This window comes from Falco cherrug, chromosome 5 (assembly GCF_023634085.1).
Source record: "Falco cherrug isolate bFalChe1 chromosome 5, bFalChe1.pri, whole genome shotgun sequence".
In the NCBI taxonomy this organism is placed as follows: domain Eukaryota; kingdom Metazoa; phylum Chordata; class Aves; order Falconiformes; family Falconidae; genus Falco; species Falco cherrug.
Window position 1 is genome coordinate 16,539,450 of NC_073701.1, and position 15,844 is coordinate 16,555,293.

The window sequence follows — 15,844 nt, forward strand, 5'->3', positions numbered from 1 at the left end:
GCAAGCGGCTGGGATCTCAACAGTGGTCTATGGGGCAAGCACATCCCAGCTGCGGGGTGTGTGGCTGAAGAGCAAAACCAGCAATTTGACCCAGCTCTCCAGCTGGAATCTGAGATGCTAAATCATGCTAGATCATACTGTAATACCCAAAACAAAGTAGATGAGGGATAACCATTCCCAAAACAAGACTGCCAGCTCTGACATGCACTAGGCTACTCGGATCAAATGAGTCTAGACTGAATGCAAAATGCCACTCCTTGAAGTCAACTAAACTGGGCCATTTCCACAGGCTAATGCGACAAATTTTTTACTTTTTTATTTTGCTGAATGTGTTTTCACATAAACTTGCCCTGCTAATCTGAAAGCTCTTGGCAGTTCCTCTGCACACTGCCATAGACCTGTTGAGTCAGATTAACTGCACACACACAGCACAGCTGTATCAAGCTGGCATGGCAACTGGCCTTGTACTGGAGCATTAGCACTACTTTAGCCCATCTTGAGCCACACAACAGCTCCAGGGGTCATTTCACTTTTATTTCTTGGATAATCAAAATATACTCCACTACTCTGCCACAGTCCATATGTTAATTCCAAATCCACTGTCTTTAAAATGTGAAAAGCCTTCCTGAATCTAAACAGTGGCTCAGACTGTGTTAAGTGATGGCTATCCTTTAAAAGATACCGAATAAATGGATGTCTATAGAAGCAGAAACAGCATGACATTCTTCTACAACTCCTGCTGGAAGCTGTACATAGCATAATTTTAATGACATTTGAAATAAAAGCCTAAAGGAGCTGTTGTGTAAGGTATCAATCAAAAAACAGCAGATTTGTAGATAATAGACATCAGCAATGCGGTGTGTTAGATTACTCACCCAGAGGAGCACACTTAATGCAGATCTGCACTGTCACTTGAGCAAGTACCACTGATCCATATAAACTTCTGACACTGAAAAGAGAAATCGAGAATTTTAATTAATCACTACAAAGCCTGAGGCGTCTTAACAGTGATGGCTTATAAAAGTTTATCATCAAGCAACACAGGATACAGTAAGCACAGTGGATGACGTACATAACAGCATTAAAAAGAGCTAATATTGAGAGATTAAAGGATGACAACTGATGTACAAAGGGGAAATGAGCTTGTTTATTCCAAGTAACTCCCAGCCACACTATTTCTCAGTATTTCTGCATTACATGGTTGGCCTGTGGCTGCCCTCCACCTCCCCAGCTGATCACACACGTGTAACACAAAACAAAGGTGGCAAATAATGCCTTGAAAGACTTTTTTCTCACTATTGCAGTATCCAAAAATCCCAAACAAACACCCCATGGCATTGAACAGCTAGAGATGAGAGCATAAAGTGAAGCCAGGGGAAGTTGAGCGGCCCATAGCACTGAACCAACCCTACAGCTCATTCCCAACCACTATTCCTGAGTGTCTTTACTATGACTATTCTGGTAAATCAAAGATGTTCTCTGTTACTGTGGTTTGACATTATGTTTTATTCATGGATACTCCCATCTACAGATTGTGGTCAAAGTAAGAGCTACTGGGTGTGGGAAGCTTGACAAAATTGCTCTGGGAGAAGGTTCTTGGGTTAACTTTGAATTTGAAATGCAAAAGGGAAGTTTGGGGAATAAAACTCCAGACTACTAACAAAAAACTTCCAAACCTAGGCAATTACATGAACTCCCATTAGAAGAGACTTAAGAATCTGTAATTCATACATGAATGCTCAGTGAAATACAGCTGGTAGGAGGACTGAACCTTGAACACCGCAGTGTAGCCCCACCTGGGACACTGCGCCAGCATGCTGAGATGCTGCTCTCTGATCAAAAATCATACCAAGAGCAGGAACAGATCTTGCCAAATCAACAGAAGTACAGGACAAGCAAGCAACATGATCATAAAGAAAAGAATCAGCTCAAGAATAACATAGTATTAAAGAGACACAGACTAAATTGGTTGTTCACTTGGGGCAACAAAGACCAACTGCAAATATCCAGAAGGTGCAAAAACAGAGAGAATTCAGCCCATGCATGACTGGGAGATGAACAGAAAAGAAAAAAAAAAAAAAAAAAGAAGAGAGAAAAAAAGGCATTTTCAGGTCTAAATATTAAGAACTATAATAGATGGTCTCGGGGCACACAAATGATTGGGTGCTCATGGCTCCTCAGAGTAGTTTTTTAGAGTAGACTGAACAAAAACAGTGGGGAAAAAAATTACACAGAACACAAATGACCAGGACATATGAGTCTGTGCAAGCAGACTCTGTCACAGGACTGGGGCTTCAGGCTATTGCAACAGAATAATTATGTACTGAACCCTGTGCAACACAGGAAAAAAACATCTGTCAGATGGAAAAAGAGACAAAATGTGGTAGGAGGGGAAAAAAAATATTTGAGGTTTCTATAAAGGGTACTGCAGAATGTCATATACAAAACTACAAAGCTAGGGGAAAAAAGTTAGTTAACAGTGTTATTTTAAGTCTGCTTAAAGTAATACCAAGGGCTGAAATGGAAAACCTATAATTAGACAGAGCTTCTCCCCTTCATTACAAATATCTGACTCCAGCTGAGCCAGGCAAGGCTCACAAATTAACGGGATCCCTGTGAGTCCCACTGCCTGGGCTGCCAGGACCCACAGGCAGCAGTCGGGCAGAGGGGAATGTGATGTGGAGCGCCGCGGGATCAGTGGGATTCCGAGCCTGTGCCCCGCTGCATGGGGCTGGTTGGCCAGCCAGCCACCTTCGGTCACAGCTGGTCCACCCCTCTTCACACCCACTGCAGAGGCAGCCAGCCCCAGTCTCCTCATGGTCTTCTCCAGCACAGGGAAGTCCTGGCAGCTTGTCAGAACAAGGCTCCCTGCCACCCCTGCCTGGTCGGCCTCCCTCCATCGATGTCGCCTTTAAGGACAAGAGAGCCACGCTGCCCACGAGCGTCAACCCCTGATTGATTTGCTCTTCCTAGTGTGGGCGCTGGCAGCACCACTGCTATTCCCGAGCCTCTCCACCATGACTATTCTGGTAAATCAAAGATGTTCTTTGTTACTGTGGTTTGACAGACAGTTTAGTCATTTCCTTCTCAACAGAGTCACAGTTACACATACACAGACCACACCTCGGGCACGCTGTACGGCTGCTCGCCGTCTGATGAGGAAGGGAGCACCAGCATGCATTTCTCAAAAGTGAGCTAACTGCCTTAGTCCCTACCTCGTCACCATAAGGATTCAGTTTGTTTCAAAGGCTGCTAGGGAAGTGGTCTACATTTCCTATCCCCCCTGCTTCGCTCCTTCCTCAAACTCAATTTAATTTTTACTACAGAACTTCCTGTGCTGGTTTTGGCTGGGAGAGGCTTAATTTTCTTCATAGAAGCTAGTATGGGGCTATGTTTTGGATTTGTAATGAAAACCATGTTGATAATTCAGGGATGCCTTCGCTGTGGCTGAGCAGTGCTCACACAGAGCCAAGGCCTTTTCTGCCTCTCACCCCATGCTACAGGTGAGGAGGCTGGGGGTGCACGAGGGGTTGGGAGGGGACACGGCCAGCACAGCTGACCCCAACTGACCCAAAGGGACATTCCATATTCCATATGATGTCATGCTCAGCGTATAAAGTTGGGGGAAGAAGGAAGGGGGGGACATTTGCAGTGATGGCGTTTGTCTTCCCAAGTCACCATTACCCATGACGGAGCCCGGCTTTCCTGGAGATGGCTGAACACCTGCCTGCCGGTGGGAAGCGGTGGATGAATTCCTTGCTTTGCCTTGCTTTCGTGCACGGCTTCTGCTTTACCTATTAAATTGTCTTTACCTCAACCTTCGAGTTTTCCCCTTCTACCCTTCCGATCCTCTCCCCCACCCCACCGGGGGGGAGCAAGCAAGTGGCTGCGTGGGGCTCAGTCGCCAGCTGGGGTTAAACCATGACACTTCCCCAGAAATCTCAGACTCTAATCCTAGAGCTAAGGAAACCTCTCTTGCACAGCCTCACCTCTGAAAACTATTTTCAAAAACAATTCCTATAGGGCTGGCTGTGACATTCACCCCAGTATTTCTCCTGGCTGAACAGGACACAGAGCTCCAGGGGGCTTTACCCTGTGACCTGCATAGGATGCCTGGAAGGCTACCAGCCCCCAGGGGAAGCTGGAGCTCAGGGACACTGGGAAAACAGGGACTTGTTGGGACTTCTGGGGAAGGGTGGAGTTTTAATGGTTTAGCTGGAATGGTAAATTATCATCCAAGAACAGCAACCTAGGGAATAGCTGCTCTTATGTCACACACGATACGTGCCATGAAGCCCTGATCAGAGGGTATGCAGGCAGCTAGGCATCTGGGGGACGGGAGTTATTCATCCTCGATAGCAAGAGCTAAGCTCTCCAACGAGTTCAATCTAAGTTCAACTTCAGTATCAAAAAAACAACCTCCCAGAAAACCACATTCATAATCAAGAGTCGATTTTTAGAAATCATTTAAATAGTGCAGGACTAGGCAAACCAGGTGAGATAGAAGTTAATTGGATTTTTGCTTTCATACAGAGAACATCACAAAATATAGATGCCCTGGAGGAACCTTTCCAGTATCCCCAAGGAAAAAAAAAACCACCAAAACCAAACAAAAAAACCCTGCCAAGACAAACATAAAGGCAAAACAAGAGGGGTGCACAACATGAAATTTGTTGTCCTTTCCAGACTACAATCTCTTAACCAGGAAGAAAACACAAACCCTAATCTTACCTGTTCAGCAAGACTATTTTACCTTTCCAATCAAAGGTTTTCTACAATAGCCACCAATGTCTTTTTCAAACTCAAGAAGCACAACTGCATGCAATTATGCACTGTATTAATTAAAACAGGACACAATCCCATGACTAAACACTGAAAAATGCACATGTTGCATTGCATTTCAGGACACAATAAGAAGGCTGCAGCACTATTTCTTTGCTTTGCGCCCACTAGAAGGTTTGCTCCAGGAACATTTTTGGAAGAATGTGAGTACTGCAAGCAAATAATCTGATTTCAATTTGTTCTTTATTAGATAAAAATACAGATCTGTTTTTCCTAATAATTTCTGATAAAGAGGAGCTTTGAGTTATAAGATCTGAGTCTCTCTACTAAAAGCTAAAAAATTACCCTGTAACATGGGACCCAAGTAGTCAGTGCACAATTAAAATTACTCCTCCTTCCGACATATTTACTTCATGTCTGCATGTTTGTGTTACAATTAAAAAGCTGCAATGACATTCTTCCCACATTTTTAAAAGAAAATTCTACAGGCAACAGTACTCAAAGACATCTGTATTCATTTATCTCCCACCACTCCCTCTGATCCCAAAACACTCCAGGAGCTAAGCCTCCTACACACACGCCTGAATTAATTGTGAGGGCCAGCCGTGCTTGATTACCAGGTTTTGTAATCGGATTGTTTACACCTTGAGGACACGGTCAGACTGGTGAGCAAGTCATCTGGGCAATGGACTTGGGACTTTCAGCACCAAGAAATCACACAGGAACAAGGCACCTGGGCAGAAGGGTTGTGGCTGCCCAGGAGAGCATCAGCTGGTGAGCAAAGCTCAGCCTGCTGCAGGGGACAGTGCAAAAGAAAGTGGCCGTACTTTCTCAGGCAGAGAGCGTTTCTTGAAATCCGTGGTGAAGGTTCAGACAAACTGCTCTGCCCTGCAATGGAAGCAGATGCTGCCTGTAACACTGACAGCTCAAAGGAGTCACAGTTGCCTCTCCAGGAAACATCTGACAACAGGTGGTCAGCAGCTCCATGCACATCCTGACCTCTCACCACTTCAGAGTGGGGGATATAAAAGCCTCTGCTTTCTCAAGGTAGTAGTGCTTGGATCTCTTCTGACAGCCACCTCTTTCCACAGCTTGACTGCCAGGAGGAAAGTTGGCAAGCAGCCTCCTCTGCTCACCTCTTGTCTGCCACGCACACCACCTTTGGACAACACAACATGAGCAAGTCCTCAGCTTCTTCCAGGCACCCTCCACCTGCAACTGAAATGCTTGTTCCCAGAAGCCCAGCTGCAATTGCAGCAGTTGCGCCGAGCCTTCACGCAGATGCACATGAAGGCTCCCACGCAGACACAGCTCCTTGCCCAGGCATGCACAGGCATTTCTGCAATCTCATTATTCAGCTTCCCCCAGATCTATATAAATTATAAATTATTTTTGCAGAACTTGGCCATGCACTTTCAGCCTTTCCAGCATGCACTTTCAGCCTTTCCAGCAGTAATAGCTAGGTCATCCTGGGCATTACAAAGCATCTTTTTAAAAAAAAAAAAAAAAATTACATCAAGAAGATTCTTGCTTGAGAAGTTTATTTGATACTTGTGAACTCTAGCTCTAGTCTACATTAATAGACTCTGTTTTTTCTCTTTAAAGAAAGAATCAATAGCTACTAGATAGAACTTGACTCAAAAATTTATGAAGGAACATTAATAGCATGTACATTTCCAAGGAAGTCAGTAACGCAAACTGAACATGTCCAGTTACCTTCCTTTGGAAAGGTGGACAGAGAGTTTAAAGCCAACAAGCAAAGCAATGAAGACACATTAACAGTTTGAATGATTTGGGGAGCTAATGGTTTTCCATGGAAAAAGTCATCAATGCATGTCTTATTTTGGTATGCTAATAGTACAGTTTTTTGTAAAAGGCCTTTGGGCAAAGGCTGGTTTGAACCTGAATGGAAGTAATCCAGGCTGCAGCTTGAATAATTTCCCTGCATTTGTACATATCATCTATCCACACCAAGTAAGTATCACCCACCAATACAAACACACAATCTCTCTCACATTTAAATCATCCTGCCCCTGGATACATTTTCCAGCTGCTGCTGCAGACCACTTAACAGATCTCTTATTTACAATGGGACAGGCTACCCGCACTGAGACAAATACATAAAACACAGATGCGTTAGCCCTCCTCTTTTATTTTTGGTTTCTGGAAGGCTACATACCTTTTGACGCGGACAAAAAACACGCAGCATCCACATTAACAAACCAACCTGGTTTGGACATTACTATACCCACAGCTGAAACCCGAAAGAGTAGTTGCCCATCCTGCAAGTGCCAGCCTGGAGCTTAAAAACTGAGTTTCAATCCAAAACCAGAGAGTCTGGCACACACGGAAACCCAAAGTCAAAACTAAAGGGACCCAAGCAAAACTAACCAAATCATCAACTCCAGTGACCCAAGCAGCTGTTCTCACATACAACAGTATCTCCTACCACAAAACAGTATATTTGAACAATGTACAAGCACAAATGTCACTGAATAAACATACTGGTGTTGGTGGATACAGACAACACAGCCAACTGCCACAGCAAAGATGCACTTTCTGGAAGTGTAATAAAATGTAAATAATTTCCTGAGTCAGAGAAGAATAACACCAGACAGACCATTTAATGAAGTACTTTTAAGACCAGTAGCAAAACCAAACTGCAGCAGGTTTAAATAAAAGCTTTCAAATCACTAACTTATCAGATTTTAAGTGAAACTAGAAATGATTTATGTAAGGAAAACTTTATGACTAATCTATGAGTAATTTTATATTGGAGCACCACTCATGCAGTTTCTGTCAGCTAGCGCTTTGTTTTTAATTCTACAAGCCAAAGCAACAGGTTATGCAGTTTATCATCTATGGAAATGCAGACGTCAGTTGATGGAAGATGTAGAAGTGACTGGAAGACATGGAAGATTATTTAATGAACTTAATTGAAGATCTCATGCCCTCAGCACCCATGTTATGGAAGCAGTGTGATAAGAAGTCTGTGCAATCAGATAGGGGAGAATTGAATCTCCTGCAAGACACTTTCTGTAGCATGAATTTGATACCACCAAATACTGGTCTTGTCAGTATTCTGCTTCCTTCACAGTTATGTCAAGTTTGCTGACACCAAGGTGACTAAAGTCACTGATCCTGTTAATCACATGAAAACCCAGAGCACGCAGGGTGGACAGCCATCTTCAGGCATCACTTCTGTCCCTGTGTAAATACCAATGTCCGGTTGGTGTCTCAAGCAGCCCTGGTTCTGGAAGCCAGGAGGCTGCAAGAGTTTCACTAGCGAAGATTTTTTTTTATTTTTTTATTTATTTTTTTTTACGGTAAGATGATCACAATGAGTTGTAACACTGCTATCGCTAAACAAACATGAGAAGATTATCAGTGTTTTCTCTCTCTCTCGCAGGCACCAGTTTGGTCTTAAACTTCTACACATGCAAAACAAGAAAAGCCTCCATGTGCCTCTTGGTTGGAGGTTTATGGGACACCTTCAACCTTTGTATCCTCTGTCAAATGCAAAAGGAGCTGCTCTATCAGTGTTCTTCATCTTCTTAATCTGACTGTTGTTGCCACACACTGGTTTCTGTCTTCATAACACTACTAGAAATAAGCACAAAACATTCCTTAGAAGAAAAAGATTGGGCTCACATGTAAGGTTTGCTATAACATTTCCCAGGAAGGTGCCCACCCTCCAATTATCCTGAATTGTTACAGGTATCCTTCGCTTTGAAGTTCAATCCTAGAAGGAACTTCTGCAACACCACAAACTTACAAAATCCTTTTAATGAAGCATCCAAACTCTGTGTTTCCTGACCTGAGAAGTGAGTGGAAGCTATGCAAACAGCAAAAACCAAAAGCACTTACCAGGAAAAGGAACAAAGTAACATCCTTGTTGTTGTTAAGAAGAGATAGTCAAAAGATTCGAGTCAAAAACACTAGAAGTTAGGATCAACATAACTACATGATTTGCCAGCTTCACAAGTAAGTTTTATATGTTTATTTTGGTATTTTTCTGTGCAGACACTTTGATTCTTTCAGCCATTTTAAGTTGGTTACGTGCTAATATACATGCACACATCAGGATTCAGCTGTCACATTTTCGTATGTGCTGCAAATAATCCTGAAATACCATTTCTACTAATCACATTGTTCCGCACAGTTTTAAAGCACACAATTGCAGAATAAAACCCTCACCACATATTTTTGGCCTGGATTCTAAAGGAAATTAAATTTATGCGGTAGTGTTGTTTGTCAGTCCTCACCCTATTAAATTTTCAACTCGCTAGTCAATTTTGACCACATTTGGCAGAAGGCAGAGAGATCCGAAAAGGTGTCACATTCTTATGTCTTTCGGAGAAATTAATATGTAGGTAGAGGAGACATCCAAAATTAGCCTCACATGGAGTCAAAAACTCTGCTGCAAGAAATCAGCAACTCCCTGCTTTATTTGGCTCCACAGCCACTCTGTCAACATCTGCATGTGGGCATCCAGCACCATGTTGACTCCTGCGGGGCCAACATGGGAGACACTGGAGAGAAACCATGGAACAAACAAAAAGGGAGGGAGAAGACAATTTGGAGATAAGGGACAAGGAAAATTAAGAGGTCCAAAGAGAAGGATCACAGGTCATGGCGTACAGAAGGCTAACGCACACAGGGGAAACAAAATCATAAAGAGCTAGGCTTTGTTGGCTCTGCTACCTGAGGGATAGTTGGTGGCAGCTCCTCACCATCTCCACACCTACAAGTACGATGACATCCTTTCCCTGTCCCCGCTTCCACACCCTGGGAAGCTCACAACACACCATTCTCCTATCACAACCTGGGTTAGCTGTTCATAAGCCATGTTTCATCTTCAGATACCCACAAATAATGCTGGATGCTACTGGGCCCACAAATGGAATATGCCTTCAAGCTGGCAGATGGGACAGGAGTAGCACAGCAGCAGCTGAGCTCATGCTTGGGAAGAGCAGAGGCAGACTAGCCCCACCTCAACCCACAGTGTCACAGCTGCAACAGAAAGCAAGATCCCTCTCCAGAACAGTCACCCACAAGCCGCTGCCACCTTCCTCTTCATCCCCGGAAAGAAGAAATGCACACCACATCCCACGAAGCTCTTGCGAGGGGAGGGAAGCACCCGGGGGCACTACTGAAAGATGGCCAACAGTACTGTCTGTAAGGAGTACAAAGGCAACAAAAGCTTGTGAGCCAAATGGAGATCACTTGCGACTTATGTATGATGTTGCTGCCCAAGGAGCTCTCAGTATCATAAACCCGGACAGCTATTAAGGGAATGAGGAGCACAATCAAATTATCCTCGCTCCAGAAAAAGGGGAGCACTGAGGGCCAGAAAGAAGCAATGACTACCCTGAGAGATGCCAAGCAGCCAGGACAGGCAAGGGGAGCACACTGCAGAGCCAGGATGGACATCCACCCCCAGCCAGGGCTGAGCCACCCCAGGGCAAGTCCTACAGCCACCGGTGCCAAGTGAGGTTCACCCCACTCCCTCCCTGCGCTTAGTGACTGGCAGACAGACAGCAGGAGGTTTTATGCATTAGTTCTTAGAAATGAAAGCTTCTGCACCATAAAAGCAGAATGCAAGTATCTCCTCCCCACTCTTCCACAAGCCTTTCTGGTTTAGTTTTATTTTATTCAAGAATCTCCTTTACAACCAAGCTATTACATCACTTTGAGGAGGAAGTAAGGGTACTGCCATCAGCATTAAATACCCTTTTCAGTAACAATTAGAGGGCTTTATCCTCAGAGGAAAAAGTTCATTAGCTTTCGGTCTCTCCTCTTCTTTAAAAAGGTCTGTGTCTTGCAACAACAGAAAAAAACAGTTTTTGTCTCAGGGAAAATACTAAGGATGCAGTTCAAGACACAGAAAAGATGCAGGCAGAGCATCTCACAAGATAAACAAGACACAAACAATTTCCCCTTTTAGGCCAGCACTTCAAGTTACACAAAAATTTAAAAAGTCACCAGCACTGCCTTCCCCCCAAGGTCTCAATATGCAAACCATGTCTGCAATGGCATCCCACTTGTCAGAGGGCATTTCACCCAGGCCTCAGACTGAAGCCTTGCGTGACCACAGCTGGCAGGCTCTGCAGGGACGGATGGTCACAACAGCCCAAACAGCTCCACTGCTGCAGCAAACACCCCGGGGCAAGAGCAACATGTGTCCTATGGGCAGCACAGAGAAGACGCTGGCCCTGTCAGGAGCGCTGGATCTGTCCTGTGATAAGATGATGTCTCTCCAGCCATCATAGTCTGGCTCCTCTTATTAACAGCAGGGTGCTGGCATTTATAGCCCAGGGCTCAGAGCCAAGCACTGCAGTGTGTCAAAAGCAAGGTGGCACGGTTTATGGAATAGAGCTTTGAGACACTGGGGCTGGAAACGTGACAGAGCCTGAGCATAATAATAATAAAGCTATCCAACAAAAACAATAAGCCTTAAATCACAATTAATTACAATCAATAAATGCATCGTAGCAGGGCATGAAAAAGAGCCAGGTGGGGATATCTGACCCCAGAAAGCAGCATCTTCATCTACGAGCTTTCCACTCCACTTGGTCTTATTAACTCTCCTACTTCACCTCCCCAGTTTTCACTCCAATGGAGGAACAAGCAGCCCTAACCACCTAGCAGCCAAGCAGAGATGAGTCCAGTGAAAGCTAGTTTCATATTTCACATGAAATATGAATAAATATTTCATATTTAATTGGTTGGTTGGTTTTGTGGAAGGACAGCTGTTTTTTTAAGGAAAGAGGTAAACTTCGCTTAGACTCCAAAATGAAAGTCAGATGTGAAAGAACTAGTTATAAAAATGCTGAGGGCAAACAAGTGCACCATTAGGTATATGTTGTATTGTATATTCATTTAGAAATCAGCTAAAAACCATCTTTCCCATGGGGAACAGTTAATACTGGAAGCCACATACATCCTACACAAGGATGTCTGTATTAAACATCCTACATAAAGATGTCCCTAGAATCCTGTAATTTAGCAAAACAGATTTTTAACTGCTGTGTAAAATTTGGGTGACAGCAGAAAGACTCCAATGCCACGTAAACTGATTATTTTCCACCATGTAAACTGGGGAAAGGACCATCTTCAGCAGCATGTTCTGAGAGGTGGTGGAGCACAGGGAGACCCCACCCCCTGTGCAGAAGGGCTCAGTGAAACCTAAGCCCTTCAGTGGAAGATTGCAGACTCCATCTCCTCAAGCCATACCTAGCAGCACATGTTGCTGTCCCATGGAAGAGGTGGCAGAAGGAATGGCGGTGGGAGAACCAGACAAGGCCTTTTCAGAGAAAGTCACCACCACACCTCTCACTTTCTGCAGTCCAACCCCCCCCCGACCCCACCCATTACCATACACAGTGATTTACTCTCATTAGAGCCCCCTCCACAGATGAGAGGTTGCTTCAATGATGGTGTCAGGATATGGACAAAAAGCTTCCAGGTGACAGCATGTTTCTGCCTCAGTCCCTTTTATCCCTAAATACCTCCTAAGAGCCCTATAAATTTGTGGAGGGGGAAAAACAGCCTCCCAAACTTGACCAAACACTAAAATATAGCTCCTGTTTTATCTACAGAGCAAGTCATCACTTGAAAAAACATTGGGGTGTATGGGCTACAGTGCAAAGGATGACATAAGAATACAGGTAAGTTGACCTGAATTTGCACCCCAGTGCTTTTCAGTGGCTGCCTTAAGTGTTTTTATGATCATGAGCAGTCAGCTGTTAAGATTCTCATTAGGAACGGGAGCACTGATCCAAAAAGAGGCAAAGGCTATTTTACTTCGATTTCCACAAAAAACCCTAGCTACTGAGCTCCAACACAACTTTCACTTCCCATTCATTCCTCACTTACTATGTTGTCTGGTCCTTAGGTATACAGAACATCCCTAACCCCAAAGACAAGGTCTAGCAGATGTCAAACTTGCAGAGCCCTGAATTTAAAAGAGGTTGCAAGTGAAGACAAGCATCAGACAGGACTACATAAATGCAATGCTCTACAAAGCGTGATCTAGATGAACAAGAAGAACACGAGAAAAGTACAGAGAAGAGGAGGACAGATTGGGAAGATTTGTACGAGCAGTGTGTGCAGCACTGAACACTTTACTGCACAGAGAAGCCAGCTAGCTACTTTCTGCAAAGAAACGCACCTCAAGCACAGGGCTCTCAACATGCATCACCACACTCTTTTTTTAATTCTGGATTTTTTCACCCCTTCTTCATGCAGGCTGAGAGATCACCTGCTGCAAGATGAAATTACTAACACAGCTTACTGCAGGTCCTGCCAGACTCATTAAACCATGGTAACCCTCACAGACATGGCAGCAATGCAGCTAGTGATAATGCATTTCTCCTTTCTGCTTGCTCACAGATTCTAACTCATTAGAGCACTTATCTTTATTAGAATTCCTTTATGTAGCCTAATTTTCCAAAAAAATAATTGCTCTCCTCTTCCCCTGGTAATAGAAATGAGACAGAGCTGTAAGTGATTTCATTTGCTGTTTATTCCATGGCTCTCCATTCCAAAAGTTTCTTTCAGATGTTCTGTATAAAGCCAGATACGCTGGGTCATTAGAAAACGTCTCAGAGAAACCCAAAGTTTCATCAAGTTTTGTGTGGAAAAGATGAGTAATTTAGGAAGCTTTACATCTTTGAGTTTACTTTGCATTTCTTGCCAAAAGAAATCATGAACTTCCTTTCTTAAAAAACAAAACCCAGAGAGCACTGAAGAATTCATCTCTCCACTCAGAGCAGGGTAAACAGAGTTTACCCAATGCCCAGAAAGAGTCACATCCGTGTAAAACAAGCACAGAAAAGGAGAGCACGACAGATACCCGTACCACACGCAGCAGGAGAGCGATGCAGATCTATGCCCTGGCTTGCTTCACCCCTGGAGTCTCAGCAATGCTATCTGGTAATTATGCTACAGTGTGGTCTGGCAAGCCACAGGCTTCTGGCTTCAGGTTCAGGGCTCTGCTGCCAACTCATTTGGGGGCTCCAGCACATCTCTTTACCATATTGTCTCAGGCTTCCCTCAGGGAAAGCAAGAAAAGACAGCCTAAACCCAGAACTGTTACTCTAGCTACGACTACAGTCCTGTGCGTGCAATTCAAACTCTAAAGGCCAACCTCACCATAGCTTTTTCAACATTTTGTTGGACCATCAATATGCCGGATGCCGAAAAGGTCACTGCTGAATTAATCACTGTCCTGCACTGACCACCACTCCCTACAAGTGAGTCAAAAATAGGGAGCACGGATTTGTATCCAGCCTTCCCTGTAATTCAAGAGTGTTCATGACAGATTATTTTGTTTCTGGCTGAGTCCAAGTCCTTGCTGAGCCCTCAAAATTTCTGTAAATGCTCACCAAGGAAGCTAAAATGGATCACTGGTTTGCAGCACCTCATGACACGCTAACCTCATGGCTTTAGCTCTTTAAAACTGTCCACCCCAAGCAAAAGCACAGGCTGCAGTTACAAACTCTGAACAGCAAAAATAGTACTATATAAGACAAAAAAAAAATGTCTTTTTTAGGAGCAGAGCAATTCACAGTCAGTACGTGCAAAAACCTTCTTCTACACATCTCTACGCTTCCATGTTTTCTAACAGTCTTTCCATACTGCAGTGAGATTTGTGTAATTACTAGCTAGGTACTGAGAAACTTAATTGTACTTTATTAACAATTAAGGTTTTGTCTTCCTATCCAAGGGTTCTACTACTTTTAATTAAAAATTGCACATTGTAACATTGTTAAAACTATGCAAATCCAAGACTGTGAAGTCAGCTTTAATAAATGCAAAGGTAATCTTTGAGCCTCCATACAAGTATGCTGATACAGAGTTAAAAATAAGCTTTGTTGATACAGACAAAATCAAACAAACAAACATGTGAGGGTCCAGGAAAGAGTCTGAAAGCTGAACTTTGCATAATCCACCCTCAGTACCTTTTCAAAGGGTCAATGCGCCGATACAAGTCTCCTCAACAACTAACTTAAATCGAGTGCTTTACAACAGTTTTCCATCAGATTTGCAGCAGATGGAGGATTGCAGCTGGGATATCCTACATGGTAACCACACAGACCAAAAAGCCAAAATGAGGCATGACTCAACGGTGCTGTAAAGTCAAGAAAGTAAGAGAGCATTGAATAAGATCCACAGGAGAGTCTGCTAACCCAGGCTAACACCAAACATTTTCTCTGTCTGAACATAAAGGAACTGCTTTCGATTCGAAGAGCACTTTTTACAAGGTTATAGCACTGGCTTAATGGAGCACTGCCTAAATATCCATTTCCTCGAGCCAAGGCTGGATTAGTCCCAGAAAGCCAAGTTCTGATGCTTGTACTTGTACATCATGAACGCAGAGGGAGAAGGTGCCAGGACAGGGCTAAACCAATGTTGAATGTTTTCAAAGTCCTTTCATGTCACAGATCCTTTACAGTGGTGAAGACACAGTCTAGTCACAAACCCCAAAAGACAACAATCCAGATGTACATGTACCCACTGATTTCAGGAGCTGGAGCCAGTTGCTTCCCTGAGCAGCTGCAGTTAGCCCTGAGATGGTCTGAAGGGGCAGGGTGGGGTGGGAAAAGGGAGGAAAACTGAAGGAAGCGAGAGAGGCCGTATGTCTACCCGAGCGCTCTCCTCAAGGAGGCTGCCTCTAACCTGGGCTGGAAGAAGGGGCTCTCCCTGCCGCATGGCCATCCCACCACTCTCCTGCTCCAGCCTGCCCAGCCAGGGAGAGAGAAGGGCTGCACTGCTGGCAGGCACATCTGGCAAGCAGCTCCCACAGGTGGCCACCAGCTTGGCAGGGCAAGATTGTTCCAGGTTGCATGGGGCAGCAGGGAGATCTGCTGCAACCCCTCGCCAGTCATCCCTCCGCCTTTGTTCAGTCTAAATTCAATGGAGCTGATCATCCAGCCAACTGCCTGTGTCAATGCAAACTTAAAGCCCCATATGGTGTTATAGCTGCAATGGCTAGGAACTAATTTTGGCGAAGTGCAGGGCTATTTGGGAAGCAGAGCCAGGAAAATGACAAATAAAG

At 44.2% G+C, this 15,844-nt stretch overlaps 1 protein-coding gene across 8 annotated transcripts in view; it reads right to left on the reverse strand.

Moving 5' to 3' along the window:
• Positions 1-15,844, reverse strand: part of PPFIBP1 (PPFIA binding protein 1) — a 119,746-nt gene that overhangs the window by 85,441 nt on the left and 18,461 nt on the right. For all 8 annotated transcript variants that reach the window (XM_055711342.1, XM_055711338.1, XM_055711344.1 and 5 more), the window contains exon 2: positions 876-949. The gene's annotated coding sequence lies outside the window, so the exon portion shown is untranslated. The remainder of the gene's footprint in view (positions 1-875; positions 950-15,844) is intronic.